Source organism: Otolemur garnettii, unplaced genomic scaffold (genome assembly GCF_000181295.1).
Source record: "Otolemur garnettii isolate 467f Iridium unplaced genomic scaffold, OtoGar3 scaffold00113, whole genome shotgun sequence".
NCBI classification, from domain to species: domain Eukaryota; kingdom Metazoa; phylum Chordata; class Mammalia; order Primates; family Galagidae; genus Otolemur; species Otolemur garnettii.
The window spans coordinates 5569981-5588545 of NW_003852508.1; the positions used below are offsets into that span (position 1 = coordinate 5569981).

The 18565-nt window shown below is 42.0% G+C and overlaps 1 protein-coding gene and 1 pseudogene across 2 annotated transcripts in view; one reads left to right on the top strand and one right to left on the bottom strand.

The window, feature by feature from the left end:
* Positions 1-18565, bottom strand: part of SLCO5A1 (solute carrier organic anion transporter family member 5A1) — a 156797-nt gene that overhangs the window by 26834 nt on the left and 111398 nt on the right. The gene's annotated exons all lie outside the window — the stretch shown is intronic.
* On the top strand, positions 4505-11652 carry LOC105887740 (annotated as a pseudogene).

Here is an 18565-nt window from a genome sequence, read left to right on the forward strand (position 1 = left end):
CTCAACACGTCGGTGGGATATAGATCTCAACATTAAAAAACAGTTTGGGGTTAATCTGGTACAGGAGAAAATATACACATCCCCTGACAAGCAATTTCATTCTTGGTCAATACCCTGGAGAAACTCGGAAGCATCGCAATAATCAAGAACTGGAAATAAACCAAATTTCTGTTAACAGAGACCTCATATGCAGCATATTCATGTAATGGGGGACTTCTGTATCCTAATGAAATGGGAATAAGTGTAGCCACACAAAATTATGTGGAAAAATCCTATGAAGACAATGTTGAATGGAGGAACAAAGGGCAACAGAACGCACACAACGTGGTTACATTCGTTGAACTAAAACATTGTGCAGGAATATATAGACAGGGAGGATAACTACACAAAAGAATTAGGAGGTAAGTGCCACCAAAATCATGAGAGTACAGGAATGAATGGCATCAGGAAGGGACATGGGGGGCTTCTCTAGTGCTGAAAATACCTCATTCCATGACCTGGGTAAGAGTTACTGCCACGGTCTGAGAGTTTGTGTCCCTACAGTGTCCTTATGTTGAAATTCTAATCTTCAAGGTGACCAGAGGTAACTAGGTCATGAGCGAGGTGAGTGCTCTTGAGAAAGAGTCTTCAAAGAACTGCCTCGCCCCTCCCCTGCGTCAGGTGACGTGATGGGAGTTTCACGTGAGAAGAAGCTTCCTAGGAGACGTCAGGCCCTCCCCTCACACCGAATATGCCGGTGCCTTGATCTTGGACTTCCAGGCCTCTAAAACTGGGAGAAGGAGATTTCTGTTGTTTATAAGCCACCCAGTCTGTGCACAGTTACAAAATGTTTTCTTTATAGTAATTATTATCTCTAAATTTTGTCTAATATACCTCTAGGTGTGTTGTTTTTCATAGTAAAAAAAGTAGAGAAATAGTCATGGTACCTGCTCCCAAGAACCTTAAAATTTTAAAAGAGAATCAAAAAGCCTAGTAGATAACTAGAGTACAGCAACATAATTACACAAAGTGCAGGGAGGAGATAAAAAAGAAGCACCACCTGGGTTTTCCATGGATGGAATAAGAGGAGGACTTTACACAAATGGCAGCTTTTGAGTTGACATTCAACAGATGAGACAGAATCTGTCCAACAGGCTGGCAAAGACAGAACATCCTGCACAAAGAAAATCTGTGCAGAACTGAGGATGTGGAGCTGTCTACAATACCGAGAGAGTGAGATGCAGGCTGCAGGGAGGTGGGAAGACGTGGGAAAGAGGCGAGGAAGCCCACAGGGAAAGGAGCACGAGTGTCTCTCTGACAATGGAGAATCGCCCCTGCAGAACTCTGAGCCCACGGTGACGGTGTTTGCAGGGAACTGTGTATCACAAAGATCATTCTTGAAGTGAGATGCAAGACAGCTTAGCTGGGTTCAAAACGGGAGTCAGAGAAGTGGTCAGGAGGGTAATGGCAAAGGTCCTGGTGAGCCACAGTAAGTGAGGCCCCAGGCCAATGGTACAGTAAGTTAGACGAGGAGGACGGAGTGGGGGAAGGGTGAGCACATGTCACCAGATGGTGGCAAGGACCCAGAATGTGAGGAGGAGAGGCATGTGGGGAGCAGCTCGATGGCTGGTTGAATGTGGAGGTTCTGGGGACAGGGCGTGGAAGGCCTCCCCCAGGTGTGCCTGCATCCGCAAACACAGGGGACTGGGAACTTACAAACGGTAGCTGAATTCAGGACGTAGATGGGGGGTTCCAACACGAGGGCACAGAAAAGAAAAGGGTCAAAACCAACATCCTGAAGAGCACCAATATTAATGGGATACCCATAATTTAAAAAATTACCCCACAGGGTGGTGCCTGTGGCTCAAGGAGTAGGTCTCCGGCCCCATATGCTGGAGGTGGTGGGTTCAAACCCAGCCCTGGCCAAAAAAAAAAAAAACGCAACTACAACAAAAAAAATGACCCACAGAAGAAATTGAAAATGAGCAACCTCAGAGGCCAGAGGAAATCTGGGAAAGAGAGCTGTCATATAGGGGGACATTGGGGGGTTTGGGTTCAGAAAGACTTAAATTCAAGATGGAGTCCTTACTCCACCTTTTGTAGCCATGTGATCATGGACAAGCTTCCTAAATGCTGGGACCCCAATTCTTTGACTTGCTCATGGAGATGTCTGCCTGCCGCATTAGAATGAAGCCCACGTGCACATCTCTGTCAGTAGGGACAGCACGTACCACATGGTACATGAGGTTCGCTGCACTCACTGCCCCTACACCTGTGCCATAGAATACCACAGAGAGACAGTTGCAAGGAGAAAATGGACAACGGGGTCAAATGCCTCCAACAAGTCCAGAAAGAAAGACTAAAATGAGACAAGGGGTCACCGGAGCTCTTGGCAAGAACAGTTTTGAGGGTGTCGTGCAGGGAGAAGCCAGACTACAGTAGGCTGAGTAGTCAGTCATGAGGATCTAGAGACTGGGAATCCAGACTGGTTTTTCCAGAACTTTGGCAGTAAAAGACAGAAGCAGTAGAGGCCCAGAGTTAGAGTCGGCAAGCTAGGGTTGGAGTTTGGGAGGATTTTATCTAAGAATTCTTTATCTAAGAATTCAGAGGTGACTTAGGCATGCTTATATACTGAGGAAAATGGAGTGAGAGGTTGAATGAGGATGAAAAATTTCAGCTGAAGACAATGCAAGATCCTTAAGAAATCAGGAGAATATGGAACTAACAGCACAGATGATCGCTTATCCCTGGTCAGGGAGAGAGCCCCCTTCACCTGGAACTAGGAATAAGTCAGTGGGGGGGTGGTTCCTCAAATGTGACCTATTGTTGTGTTATTTTTCCATTATTTGGAGAACACTATGTAACGTGTGTTACAACAGAACATTTGAAAAATAGAAAAGCATGAAGAAACCAAAACCTGCTGCTTGTATCCTGGCATATTCACTACGGTCTTTTTTTCCTCCAAGAATTGATAATGTTCTATAGATTCATATTTTAATAGCTTTGGTTTTCAAGGTTGTTTTGTTTTTTTTGTTTTTTTTTTTTTGGTACAATGGAAAACAAGAGGGAAGGGATATTGAGAACTTTAAACATGAATGTGGCCAAGGGTTAGGGTGACAGTGCAGAAAGTGAAGTAAGCACTGAATAAGAACATGTAATGGGCTGGCAAATGGAGGCTGCTGTGGGTGCAGGTGATCCGGGTACCAGAAATCTGCAGCCCCACCCACGTGCATGGTTGGACGGCTCGTGCCCATGTGCTCAGGAAACCACATAAAAGAGAAGGGTAAGAGGTATATCTGGCATCCTGTGTTCATTTTGTAAGCCTCAGCACAGTCCTACAAATCAGCTCCTTCACAGATGAGGAAATTACCAGCTCAGAGGAGTGGCCCACCCCACAGTACACAGTGCAGGAGGGAGAGTGTGGGTGAAAACCGACATCTCTGTCCCCAGCCTAGCCCCGGTCCACACCACCTAACAGCCAGTGAGTCTCTGGAAGCTTGGCGGTAAAATGAGCGGGCGAATAAGTATCCTCCTCACAAAGGAAAAAGCACACAGGCTGTCAATGAGATTAAACAGACAAAGCTTTACCTTCACGATGAAAATGGCCCATTCGCAAAATTCCTATTTCAACTGAACAATTTCTGGAGTGGCAGGTACTATTCTAGAGCTTCAGGGTAACAAGAAAGCACATCTCAACACTTGTAGCAAGATCATAATTAAAAAGGAGCATAATGTATTTACTGTACATCCTCATTGTTATTCAGCTCTTAAATATAGACAGTTTGTCATCAGTAAATACGAGGGTACATCAAACAGACGGAAGACTCGTTAAAATGATCCCGGGGTGCCTCTGTCCTCAGCATCTCACTGCTCTATCAGCACAGAAAGGACCCGCCACTCATTCCTGAGAATGTGGACCTCACTCAGATCTCCAGGGTGACAGGGAGACCCCGATCTTCACTCTGGAGAATGTTAGGCGACCTGTCAGGAGCAGGGAAGATTTGCTGCGGGGCACAGAGGACCAGGGTGGGACAGCAGAGACTTCTCACCAGCCCCGCTCTGGGAACTCCAGTGATAGTAGCTTGGTGTCAGCTTGCAGAGAGTGTGGGAGTCGTTTCCTCCACCCATCACCTCCTAAGGCCTTTTAACCGCCCCATTCCCTACTGGGGATGGAGAAAAGAAACATACAAGAAGTTTCTTCGCTCCCCCCTCCATCCACACCCCCTCCATCCTCACCTCCTCCATCCACACCCCCTCCATCCACACTCAGGCAGAAGTTACCATCCTGCCGCCAGCCCCATCTGAGCTCAAATTCACATCCCTGGCAGGTGCCCTCTTTCCCCTGCTCTGTCTCCAGACCCCAGACAGCCTGCTCGCTGCCCACAGCCCCTCCTTTGCGCCTAGGCACTGGGCCCGCTGGGTACCACCCAGGTGAGGGGTGCTGCTGCCGCGTTCCTATTACGCGCACCCTCTAGTGGCCACGGCTTGGGGAGCAAGCAGGACGGAGGGCGGGAAGAAGCCCAGGATGGTGCCCAGGGGCACTTCTGGTAAGGTTAAGGAGGAGAGTGAAGGGGGCTGGAAAGATGGGAATGCCTGCACCAAGCCGAGGGACCACGGACCTGAGGTACCGGTGAGAGAGGTGCCATTCCAGATGTGTGACTGACAGGTCCAGGTAAGAGTGTGACCTTGGTGGTCAGATTCCCTGAGTTCAAATCTCAGCTCAGCCATCTACCTAATGCACCTCCTCCACTAAGTTACAGATTTCCTCCTCTGTGAAATGTGGATAGTAACAGTACCTTCCTCATAGGATCGTAAGGATTAAATGAGGTGGGAGTTTTTTTGGTTGTTTGTTTGTTTTGTTTTGTTTTTAGCAGTCCCCAAGGATTTGGGCATCAGGGACAAGTTTCATGGAAGATAATTTTTCCATGAGGTGGTGCAGGGAGGGCAATAGGTGGGGGTGACCAAGATCCCTTGCACTCATGCTGCAGTTTACATCTGGGTTGTCACTCCTGTGAGAATCTCGTGCAGCAGCTGATGTGACAGGAGGTGGCGCCCAGGCAGTGATGCCACTGGCAGGGAATGGCTATAAATACAGATAAAGCTTACTCACCCACCACCCACCTCCTGCTGTGTAGCCCAGTTCCTAACAGACCACAGACCAGTGCCAGTCTGCACCAGGACTAGGGGTGGGGACACAGAGGTAAGACCTATGAAGGGCGCAGGACAGTGCCTGACCCATAGTATACACACAATAAATGCTGGCAATCATCCTTATCATTTTAATGAGTATGTTTCTAATCACCATTATTATCTGCCTAATATTATTGAGTTTAACATTTGCACATATGCTATAATTAGGCAATTTCTAAATAGATTTCTATTTAATCTATAGCAGGTGTCCTCAAACTATAGCCCGCAGGCCACACGTGGCTGGCCTAGGACATTTATCCAGCCCACTAGGTGTTTTTGCCAGCACTGCCTGCCCTGCTTAGCAGCCAACTCATCCCGGGGCCCACAGTCTGGCCCTCCAACAGTGAACTGGCCCCCTGTTTAAAAGTTTGAGGACCCGTATAGGATTGAATTTAAGCAACCTATTAAAGGCCCAGCATAAACCTCCATGTGTTCCTTGATAGAGAAATCTTCCATACTCAGCTACTCTGTGTTCTTAAACACAAACTCTGTTAGATATTTATTTTGTGTGTATTTACCTGAAACTGAAGAACTCGCTGTAACATTAAAAGCGGACAAAGCAGAAGAAGATTCTGCTTTGTTCATAAAAGCTCCAGGAATATCCTGCTGTTTTTCAGTTAGAAATCTTTCATCTACCTATTTACCCAAGTAAAAAGACCAGGAATTGCCCTACCTCCTTTCTTTCCCTTATCTCCAGCACTATTCGCCCATAAAACATGAGATTTTATAGTTTATACTCTGGGTCACAGTATTGCCCTTACAGAGCTGTGGCTGCATGGACTCAGAGGCCTTTATGAAAAAGTAATATTAATTTAATTAGCAAATATTAAACTTAATGGCTGGATTTTTTCCTCTTTACTCCGGTTTTTGTCACTGTGTATTATAAATAGACATAAAATATATTTAAGCTTATAGCAAGATTTGGAACACAAGAAAACCTTGAACTAAAGGAGAGGAAGACACGGTCCATTACAGAAGATGGTCCATTATCAAGAATATTCTAGGCTCAGGGAGCTTCATTTGTGCTGTTATTGTTATTGCTATTGCAAGAACTATTTGCTTTCAGCGCTGGTCCTGTCATCGTATCTGCCATGTCTGTCCGTTTGCTTCTCTCTGCCGTAGGCTCCCTGTACACAGAGGGTCTATGGTTTCAGCATCTTCCTACCTGCCTAGCACTTACCGGGGCCTGGTGAATATATGGATGAATTAACAAATTTTGCTATTTAGAATTTGCTACATAAAATCTTCAAGGGATTTACTCATTCATTTCTGGAAAATCTGAGATTTAATTTGAGGCTAAAACAACTCGTTAAAATCAGTGCAAAACTTAACAAGACACTAAATATCTGGATCAATGCCTGAAAAACCTCACTTTTACCAAAATGATGAATTGAACATTATTCGCGAAAGTTTAAATTGCCAAGGCACCAAAGGTAACAAAGCATGCAATGTGATGTCTGAAACTTGTTTTCTGTTATAAAATTACAGAATTTTATGTATGGTGCAGAATGTCCCCTGTGGCAAACCAAGTGAACCTAGACGGGTTCTCAAAATCTTAGACATTCTCATGGGGGGTTTCACTTCCCCTTTCTATGTTTATCATGTGAAAGTTTTCTTTAGTTCAGTTGAAAATGAATGGCTCGCAAACATAAGACTATGATTAAAAAGAATTTCATTGTAAGCCCTTATGACATCCAGGTTCTGCCTCTGTCTTCGAGGAAGAAAGCTGGGCACAGGGCAGGGGAGAGAAAATAGAATGAGCATCTGGAAAAGAAGTATCATTCATTCATTCATTCATTCATTCTCTCTCCCCTTCCCTCCCTTGTCCCTTTCTCTCTGTGTGGGCCAGTAAACTCACACACACACACACACACACACACACACACAATGCTACTGACTCTATGTCAGGAACTGTGGTAGCTACTCTAAATATAATATCTCATTTAATTCTCAAAATTTTATGGATTTTGATGCTCTGAAACCAACATGTGTCTTATAACCAATAGTATCTTAGGTTTATGTTGTGGTCTAATTAGAAGCATTCCTATTTCATCTCAAAATCATGGTGCATCTTGCCATCAAAGGTGTCTTAGATTGGAAGGAATATAGCATTATCTCCAAATCACAGACAAGGAAACATCTAACCAGTGGTGCCAGAATAAGGAAACAACTGAAGTTTATGTGACTTTTGAAATTCTTTCTTTTTTTTCTTTTTTTCTTTTGCCATAGAGTCTCACTCTGTGTTGCAGCATTATGAAAGCTCACAGCAGCCTCAAACTCTTGGGCTCAGGAGATCCCCTTGCCTCAGCCTCCCAGGACTACAGGTGCCCACCACATCAACCAGCTAGTTTTTCTATTTTTAGTAGAGATGTGGACTTTCTCTTGCTCAGGCTGGTCTTGAACTCTTGAGTTCAAGCAATCCACCAGCTTCAGCCTCTCAGAGAGCTAGGATTACGGGCATGAGCCACCACGCCTGGCTATGCGACTTTTCTAAAGCTCATGCTTTTAACCTTAGGATACAAAATAAATGTTTTCCTCTTGCCCAGAATAAATTATTTTACCCCTTTAAGCTTTCACTTTCTCTTACAAACATTTTCTTGCAGGAAATAAGTATGAGTTACTGCCAGAAGGGAACAACTGAAAAGACTCTTTTAAAAATCCAAACCTTGAAGCTAGCAAATTCTGAATGGTCTAAAAATAGACAGCAGCGTAAGTATACATTCTCACAAACTATACATAAATCCACAAAGCAGAAAATCGCTTTCTCTTTCATGGAGCTCAGTCTTACTATAGTGGATAATCTCAGCAATCCCTTCACAGAACTGGGTGTGTCATTAATTTTTTTTTAATTTGGTGGTTGCATTAAGGCAGAGAACAAACCATTTCCTTAAAGCAATACTATTTCTTAGTATAACTTCCAGCCAAATTGTAAAGGAGGAGTAGCAAAGCCTTGTTAGGACTTTGGATTAGGACAGGCAGCCCATGTACATAGAGCTGAACAGCCTGTGTAGCAATCAGAGCAACCAATACCTGAGGCCTATAGGCGCAGTGGAAGAACTTACTGGGAGTCCTTTTAGGAATTCCTGTATTTAAGTTGGCAGAGTAGCCGGTCAAGCATGGAGCTGCTGCAAACCAGCTGTCTCAAGTTTTGCCCTCTGTGACTTCAGTTAGAGGAGACAGTGCCAGAAGGAGATCTGGTCAACCTCAGTTTCCTCTCTCTGTGTTTCCAGCCTCAGCATGGCTCTGATGGGATGGACCACTTGAAGCCAACTAACTGAGAATTCCCTGGAATTTCTAGCATGGCCTTGATTAAATTATTAATAAAACTTTCCAGGGAATCTTAGCCACAATGACTTCAACATGGTCGTATCTATATACAGCCCATATTTAATTCCTCTGGGCCAGACAGCTCACATTTACCCATCATAACACTTTCTTCGACTCTTTGCCAACACAGGGATACAGAGAAATATGAGAACCCCAATCTCAGGGATTCAAGGTCTTGGGAACACTGAAGGAAAGGTAATAAAAAGGAACATTCAACAGAGAAAACAACCACCCTTTTCATTTCGGGTTTCTGCAAAGCTCTGGCTGAAATCATGCCTAAAAGTGAATGCCCAACTGTGTCATGAAAAGGATTCAAAAATCAAATTAATATTTCATCTTCTACAGCTTACAAACCTAAAAGAATTTTCTGCATCCAGGCAATAAAACCAACCACAGAGAGTAAAAACTTGAAGTGACGAAATGCAAAAATCAGAAGGGTTTTACATCAGTTTCTGTTCTGGGAAACTGAAGGTGAAAAGCTTTAAGCAAATGACTGCAAAGGGCGGGGGAGCTTTTGTAGAGAAATTTCGCAGGAGAATAATAGTACCTTATTAAGTTTTTCAGCTATCAAAATGAGCCTCAAACGATGTTGGTATCAAGTTACTGTACTTCATTTCCATTCATAGAGGCAAAGCCTACAGATGTGGGCCCATGCCAAGTGCAAACCCCCTTGGAGGCCTCTCAGGCAAGATCCACTTTCCGTCAGCAGTTTTCAGTGTCTCCTCTGTCCCCTGCTGCCTGATCCAGCAGCTCTCTGAGCTGTACAGTAGAGACAGACCCCAGACTGTCACAATACCCACTACTAGCTGAGCTGCAAAACCCTGACAAAGCTGGCCTTCTCCTGGGAGAAGTAAGAAGAATTCAAAAACTCTATGTATCTAGGAAAGAAATCGAGACAAACTTCTGCACACCTGAACTATATCTGTCAGAGCGCCCTTGCCCACAAGGGGCAGGTGGGAATTTTTCTCTTGAGAAGTCACATTAAGTCTACCAAGTGAGTAAGAAGGATCAGAGCAATCATTTCACAAATACCATCAAATCGCTGATGGAAACACATTGTGTCTTATTTTTCAATAGATAGCTTCATTAAGCTACAATTCACATACTCTGTGATTAGTCTAATTTGAGTATATAATGTTTTTTTTAGTGTATTCAAAGAGATATGCCATCATCTGCAATATTTTAGAACATTTTCATCACCCCCCCCCAAGAAACCCTGGACCCATGAGTGATCACAGACATTTCCTCCCACTCCCACCACCCCAGCTCCAGACAGGCACTGTTCTGCTTTCTGTCTCCACAGGTCGCTTATTCTAGACATTTTATACAAATGGAGTCACGCACTGTGTGTCTGGGTTCGGTCACTTAGCATGTTTTCAGGGCTCATCCATGGTGAACCATGAGTCCGTTCTTCGTTCCTATTCACAGCCCAGTAACGCTCCATTGTGTGTGTTTATCCATGCATCTCCGGATGAGTATCTGAGTAGCTTCCATCCTGGGGGTATTAGGATAATCAACATGTACAAGTTTTGTGTGGCCGTATGTTTTCATTTCTCCTGGAATGAAGTGGGACTTTCATTCCTAGAAAGGGATTTTCTGGATCATACGTTAACTCTGAGGAAGTGCCAGACCTTTCCACAGTGGTGGCACTGTTTGACATTCGCACTGGCTCCAATTTTTCCACACCTTTACCAATGCTTATAATATCTGATTATAGACATCTGAGCGAGTGAGTGTGAAGTGGTCGCTCACTTGGATTTGCATTTCCCCGACAGCAAATGAAGTTAAGCAGCTTTTTGTGTGCTTGTTTTTTAGCCATTGGTGTATCCTCTTTGGAGAAATGTCTACTCAGATACTTTGCCCATTTAGTTGGCTTGTCTGTTTATTATTGAGTTGTAAGAGTTTTTAAAATATCTTCTAGATAAAACTGCCTGAGATGATATATGATTTGCAAATATTTTCTCCCATTCCACGGGTTGTCGTTTTCATTTTCTCTTTTTTGGTTTTATAATTTATTATTTTTTAAATCAACCTAAGTGTCATCAAAGTCCTTTTTACTTTCGTCATGCACAAAAGTTTTAATTTCTATGAAATCCAATTCATCCATTTTTTCTTTGGTTACATTGTTTAATCCAGAGTCACGAAGATTTATGGTTATGTTTACTTCTAAGGGTATTATGATTTTAGATCTTATATTAAAGGCTTTCGATCCATTTTGATTTGATTTTTGTGTATAGTGTGAGATAAGGGTCCAACTTCATTCTTTTGCAGGTGGCTAACCCATTGTCTCAGCTGCATTTGTTGAGATGATTCATTCCACACTGAATGGTCTTGGCACCCTTGTGTGAGCCACCATGCCAGGCCATTATTTACAAATAAATAACATTATAAACTTATTGTTAAGAATAACTTTCAGAAAACTTATACAAATATGTAATTTGACTAATTTATATTTAATTTATCAGAAAACATATATTGAGCCTCTACTCTATGCCAGGACCTATTCTAGACTCTGGAGTTACGTGGTGAATAAAACTGGGTCAACTTCCTGCTCACACTGAGTTTACCTTTTAACGTAGGAAACAAACTAATAACTACGCAAATGGTACCAAATGTTAGAAGGTATAAAGTACACAGAGGAACGTGTCTAACAGAGTAAGAGAAATTAGGAGCGGGGAGAGGAGATGCATTTTTAAATGGAGTTTACTTAGTCAAGTCTCATTGACAAAGGGCTATTTAAACAAAAGTCTGAAGGGGGAAAAAGAGCACATCGTTCACAGGGATTAAATGAGACCCCACCTCTACACTGTTCTCATCTAGCCATTAAGGAAAATTTACTGAGGAGGAAGGGGGGCTCCCGGCGAAGTTGGTGGGGGTTTTCTGTGCAACCGGCCTCATCATTTCAAAGGTTTCCTTTAAGATCACGCTGACATCGGACCTGCAGCTGCCATACAAAGTACTTAGTGTTCCCGAAAGTATACCTTTTACAGCAGTCTTAAAATCTGCAGCAGAAGAATTTAAAGTTCCTGCTGCAACAAGTGCAATATTACCAATGATGGAATAGGAATAAATCCTTCACAGACTGCTGGAAATGTTTTCCTAAAACATGGGTCAGAAGTACGAATTATTCCTAGAGATCATGTTGGAAGTTGTTAATATCTGCTACTTGGAACATATGATTTCCTTTCAGAATAAATATTGATATTGATATTGTTTGTTGTGAAATTAAAATCAGAAATTGAATATAGAATGAAAACACCAGGAGTCGATGGAATAATGAGAAGTGACTTTTCTGTGCCTTCCTGTTCACACTGTTCCTGCGAAGAGGCAGTGCTTAGAATGGAGGAGCCCCCCCACAGGAGATCAGACAGTCTTTGGTTGCTACCTCACAGCACAAGCAGTTTGTTCTTTGGGGTAAACGGGTTCTCCAACTGTGTTTTTAACTGGAGGATGTTTCTGATGATTCTGTCTGAGAACATTTGGAAAATTAAAACTGACTGAATCTTAAAAAAAAAAAAAGAAAGAAAGAAAGAAAGAAAATTTACTGGGAGCCCAAGATAATAAAAATCAGAACATTTTATAACTACCGTGTTCCCCCCAAAATAAGACCTACCCCCCAAATAAGCCCTAGCAGGATTTCTATGCATTTGGTAAATATAAGCCCTACCCCTGCTCAGCACTGAGCAGTAAGGAAGACTGGAATACCTTTTATCTGCCACAGCTCCTTTCTCCAAGCTGTTGGCACTTGTGTGGGTGCGCATGTGGTAACCGCGGTTGCAGGCATCCTATTGCGCACGTGCGAACAGCTAGGGGAAAGGAGTTCACACATCACTAGTGCCAGCCCCACCAACGAGGTCGGCTCCCCCTGTCAGGTTCCAGAAGAATTTGACTGAACTATATTTGAATAGATGTAGATTGTTGTATTATACTTAATAAAAATAAGACATCCCCTGAAAATAAGCCCTAGTGTGTCTTCTTGAGAAAAAATAAATACAAGACAGTGTCTTATTTGCAGGGAAACATGATAGAAGGAGGCTCAAAAATTAATCAGTCCTCCTTTATCTCTGAATGGGATAGCATAAGCCAGAAAAAAATTAAAACTTTGAGCAAGGCAGTGGTGACGCCAGGAATGCAAATCTTAACCAGTATGCTACATACTGCATTTCAAGCTGAAGATGTCCTTCTGTTTCAAAAGACATGCACAATTCCACCAGATAACGAAAACCACAGAATAGGCTGGTGTGGTAATCCTAGCACTCTGGGAGGCCGAGGTGGGCGGATTGCCTGAGCTCAGGAGTTTGAGACCAGCCTGAGCCAGAGGGAAACCTTGTCTCTAAAAATAGTTGGGTGGCTGTAGTCCCAGCTACTCAGGAGGCTGAAACAAGAAAATCACTTGAGCCTAAGAATTTGAATTTGCTGTGAGCTTTGGTGCTACAGCACTCTACTGAGGGTGACGAAGTGAGCCTGTGTTTCAAAAAAAAAAAAAAAAAATCCACAAAATAAGTTTCACAAACACAAAAAAACTCTACTACCCTAATCTCATAGACACCAACACTTGCTCTGAACATCTGTGGAGAGCACCAACACTACTGTTCATGAGAATTTAAGTTTCAGAAATCCATTAATTAATCAAATTTATAAAAAGTAGCCAGTGGGTAGAAAGAACTAGAAAGGGAACAGATGGCATAGTTCCTGCGCACCTCCACAAGCTGAGCCACCACTCAGCAAAACACCTGTCTCCTCTCACTGCTCAGACCTCTCCTACTCTTGGTTTTGAATAATAAAATCACATATTGTCAGATAACCCTTCTACATGAAAGACGGTACTACAACTTGAGAAGTTAAAAGAATAATAAAATGCAATAAATATTTCAAATTTAACCTGAGTGAACCTGAGAACCAGCAAAGAAAGCAAGCTCTTTGTAGAAACTGTGAGTGGAAGGTACCACCCAGAGAATAACATGGGCACTGCTGGGGGTGATGGGGGCAGATTCACTGGCAACCCCAGATAGTATACTAGGGGGAGAGTCACCAGGATCATAGGGGCCCTGAATCCTTCCACACTTTCACCAAAATTTTGGCTCTGCAAGGCACGTGCCAAAGTCCTTCTATACTCAAAGCTGGAGAAGAGGAGCTGACATCTTAAAAGATGGTCTGGAACTAAAAGCAGCCACAATAAACTGGGGAGACAGAACAAAAAGAAGGCAAATTAACAGGCACAAGTCAAGTCTCAGCCTGCTAAAGCAAGAGAGAACTTCGAGTGTTCGTATTCACTAACATTTTCAATTATTCTGACTTCCTGTGAAATACATTATCTGGGATTTTTGTTTGTGTGTTATCACAGAATCATAGAATTTGGAAGGCAGGTGGGCAGAGAGTGATACTAATCCCCTAGTGACTATACTTTCTTTTTCTTAGGTCAGGAGTAAGCCATTTTTTCTATAAAGCTCTAGATAGTAAATATTTTCTGCTTTGTGGGCCAGACAGTGTCTGTTACACTATTCACCTGTGTTGCTTAGTCATAGACATGTGAAAACAAATGGGCATGGCTGTGTTTCAATAAAGTTTCATTTACAAAAACAGGAAGCAGGCTATATTTGGCCCAAGATCCTTAGTATGGAATAATAGCTTGGCTTATGTCTGACTGGAATATGGATTACATTTCCCGACCTCTCCAGCCTGGGCAACACAGTAAGACTCTGCCTCAAAAAAATAAGTAAATAAAATTTTTAAAAATAAAACAAATAAATTACAAACATTTATTATTTTCTATGTGTGATTTTTTTTCCCAACTATTTAAGCCACTTAGATTTCCTAGGAATGGGTGCTCAGCTTTTTCTAAAAGTAAAAGAAAAATGTTTTTCAGGCAGCACCTGTGGCTCAAAGGAGTAGGGCGCTGGCCCCATATACCAGAGGTGGAGGGTTCAAACCCAGCCCCAGCCAAAAAAAAAAGAAAAAAATATTTTTCTTTGCAGAAACTTGCTTTATGAGTAATTCTTTCAAATATTATTTATTTCAGAATGTAAAATATTTTGGACTAATTTTCAGCTCAAGGAGCAGGAAACTCCTCAAAATTCCCTTGAAAGAGTCTTACATATTATAATCTTCAATCATGAGATATACACCAAAAAATAAATGCTGGATTAAAGGTTATACGCATTTACATAAGAGTGAACTACTTCAACTTTAACGAAAATTACCAGCAATGATCTAAAATCACAGAGAGAAATAAACCTTTATAGATTTCTCAAAGCAAATTCATACTAATTAATCAATACAATGGCTCTATGAACAGATATCACCTGCTTATACAGATAAGAAAACAGACTATGGGAAAATGAAATGATAATGGACTAATCATGATAAATTTGTAGAGTGCGTAAGTCTTTGTTTTTTTTTTGTTTTTTTTTTTTTTGAGACAGAGCCTCAAGCTGTCCCCCTGGGTAGAGTGCCATGGCATTACGGCTCACAGCAACCTCCCACTCCTGGGCTCAAGCGAGTCTCCTGCCTCCGTCTCCCAAGTAGCTGGGACCACAGGCGCCCGCCACAACGCCCGGCTATTTTTTGGTTGCAGCCGTCATTGTTGTTTGGCGGGTCCGGGCTGGGGATTCGAACCCGCCACCTTAGGTGTACGTGGCTGGCGCCCTAGCCTGTTGAGCTATAGGTGCCGAGCCAGAATGCGTAAGTCTTAAAGCACTTACACTTAATATTATTTAAGCTTAAGGGTTATTATTTATTACCACTTTATGACTAAGGAATAGACATAACTAAGACTCATGAATAACAAACTTTGCTCAACCTCACAGAGTGAAAAGCAAAGACAGAATACAAACCTGATTTCAAAGCCAGAGCTATTTCAGGCCTGAGAGGAGAAATCGGCTACCAGAATCCAAATCCACTGCACCCTCAAAAACTGAAATCTAGTCTCTTAACCCCTACTTATTTTTCTTCAATTAGTTACACTATCTCCTAAAACAAACTCACATTTTTAAGGCAAAATGGATGCAATTTGGGCCAGTCATTGCGGCTTATACCAGTAATCCCAACACTTTGAGAGGCCAAGGCGGGAGGATCACTTGAGGCCAGGATTTTTGAGACCAGCCTGGGCAACACAGTGAAACCCCTGTCACTACAGAAAAATTGAAAAATTAGCCAGGCAGGGGGCCACGAACTCATAGTCACAGCTATTTATGAGGCTGAGGTAGGAGAATCACTTGAGCCCAGGAGTTTAAGGTTATAGTGAGTTACGATGATGCAACTGTACTCCAGCCTTGGTGATAGAGTGAGACCCTACCTCTTAAAAAAGGCAATAATAAGATCAAATTTGTTAATATATGCATGTGTGTACATGAGCATTTGTGTATGCATATACATTTTGTGTGTGAACGTATACACACATATTTACATACATACATACATATTAACAAATTTGGATGACTCAGAGATGAGGCAGTTAGGGACCAGTCTTGATTCATAATTTAGTCACGTTACATCGAACTATATTAAATATACACTTTCTGGCAAATCATTGACATTTGATTTTTAATCCTTTCAGTATAAGAAGAACAAAATAAATTCCCTGAAGAACTTAACTGTTGGGTGGCGCCTGTGGCTCAGTGGGTAGGGCACCGGCCCCATATACTGAGGGTGAGGGGTTCAAACCCGGCACCGGCCAAATTGCAACAAAAAAAATAGCTGGGCATTGTGGCAGGTGCCTGTAGTCCCAGCTACTCAGGAGGCTGAGGCAAGAGAATTGTCTAAGCCCAGGAGTTGGAGGTTGCTGTGAGCTGTGACGCCATGGTAGATAAAATGAGATTCTGTCTCTCCAAAAAAAAAAAATAGAACTTAACTGTTAATGTTCACCACAACACAAAAAGTCCAGCAGAAGACCAAAACCTTGATTTCTCAGTATGCTGAAATGTTTGTAGAAGTGTATTTGTCCTCCGTAATATTAAAACCATGTTTCTTGCTCTGCTTACAAGGCAGTTCTCATTAATAAGTTTAATGTTGTACATAACGAATGTCTGAATACAAATTAAACGTATGGCTGAAGTATTTCTGATAGGCCAAATCTTACTCATTCCTTCTATCCCTCAAAAACAAATGATTTGAGATGAAAGGAAGATACTGTTAAAAACATAAACGAGATAATCAGCTAACAGGAAAGGTACTGAGGAAGTATTACAGAGTCTCTTTGGTGTTTTATTCTCCCCAAATAGGAGCGGTATTCATTTGTTTACAAAAATTTCAGTATGCTATTTAGAAACAGCAGTGACTAAAAAGGTATTGCTATTTAAGCATCTATTCCATTTTCGCATTTACATATAAATATCCTTTCACTTTTTTTCATTTCCCAAAGAGTTTGGTATTTATACCGTTTATATCTCAAGCAAAGATAAAGCAGATGTTACTAAATAATATTTAACTACTCTACATAAAGGAGCATACTCAAATTGTCCCCTGCATAGGTAGTAAGAGAAGTGTGCACCTGTAATTTTCTAAATATCCATTTTAATAAAAAATAACAACATAAATTATAGTCATCTTTATTGCAAAGACAGATATGAGAAGAATTTCACTACAATGACTTGAAAGTATTAACGTATTAGCCTGAAATCGAATCAGTCCAACAGTAACAGATTCTAAAACCCCAAGTTCTTCTTTCCGGCCAATGGAAAGATGCCACAACAGGAAGTTGAGCCTGGTGGCTATGGTCCATCCTGAGATGGTTCAGGTTACCAAAGGACATTACTTCAACTTCTAATGATGTCCAAGTACGTGTTTCATTAGTTAGATAAAAGAGCAAGGTATTTCCTGCCTTTGTGGTAATCACCCTATCCTGGCCATACTTGAAAGCCAAGATACTCCTTAGCTCTAAGCATGATAGTTTTATGAGTAAACAGAAAGCATTTCTGAGGAAACGAGAGAAGGTAGACTGGGCTGGGAGTCAGAACAGCTTGTATGCCACCAGTGCTAGCGTCAGCACCTAGCCTTTAGTTATTCATCTATAAAGCTGGGATAATATTCTATCCTGTCTCCTACTTCCCCTTGCCCCTCATCTCTCAGTAATGATCCTGATTCTCCTGTCCTTTTATGGAGGATGGAATATTTGATGAATAGGGAGGGAAGCCAGGGCCATTCTCATTAATGATTAATAATTGTGTTGTTCTTTACACTTGATAAGTGGTTTTTTAAATTGTTTTTTAAAACTTCAACAGCCTTGTAAAATGGATAAGATTATATGCTATTTCACAGCCGGTGAAGCTGAGGCCAGAGAAATCAGTCAACTCACTCAAGGTTACACAGCTAATAAGGCAGCTCTTGAACCCAGAATCTCTGGCTCCAAAACTTTTTTCTAACAGTATTTTGGCTCACTACAAAGCAGGTAGGGTCACCCCACTTTAGCAGGATATGGGCCTGCTACGGGGCCATGCCCAGTAAGAAGTTCCTGCGTTCTCAAAAATAGAAATTTAACCATCAAGCAACCTCACTCCTGTATAGTCACCCCCCGAAGTTTAAAAGTATAGCAGTTCAACCTGTCAATTCCATCTCATGTGCCAAAGGAGGCACGAACATGTCTATATAGCTGAGATTTAAATTTCCAGAAAAAGGTGTTATATACACCCAAAGTAAAGTAGAAAGACACTGATTAACTTAACTGCCTAGGAAAAGAGGTTGCTGGTAAAATTCAGAGACCTTTGTGGTGCTGGCGGTGGATGGCAGGAAGTTTGTTAGCTTCTGTTTGGGGAAAGGTTGCCTAATTTGAGCCCTTATTTTACAGAGGCTGATCCTAAGGATCATAAAAATAAATATTTTCGTTCATGTCTTCATCAAATCTACTGGGCGTACCTTGGATACTGATCTAACCGAGGACACAATACATTCAGCAGCAGAAATGTGCCTGCCTCTCTGCTCCTGACACTTCGGTCTTTCCTTTGGGTTTTTAATCCTTTTGAAAAGCTCCTTCATCTTTCTCAACCCAAATTTTATTCACACGTCAATCTTGCTCTGTGAACAAAATAGAAATTTTTTTTTTGAGACTAAGTCTCATTCTGTTGCCCATGCTAGA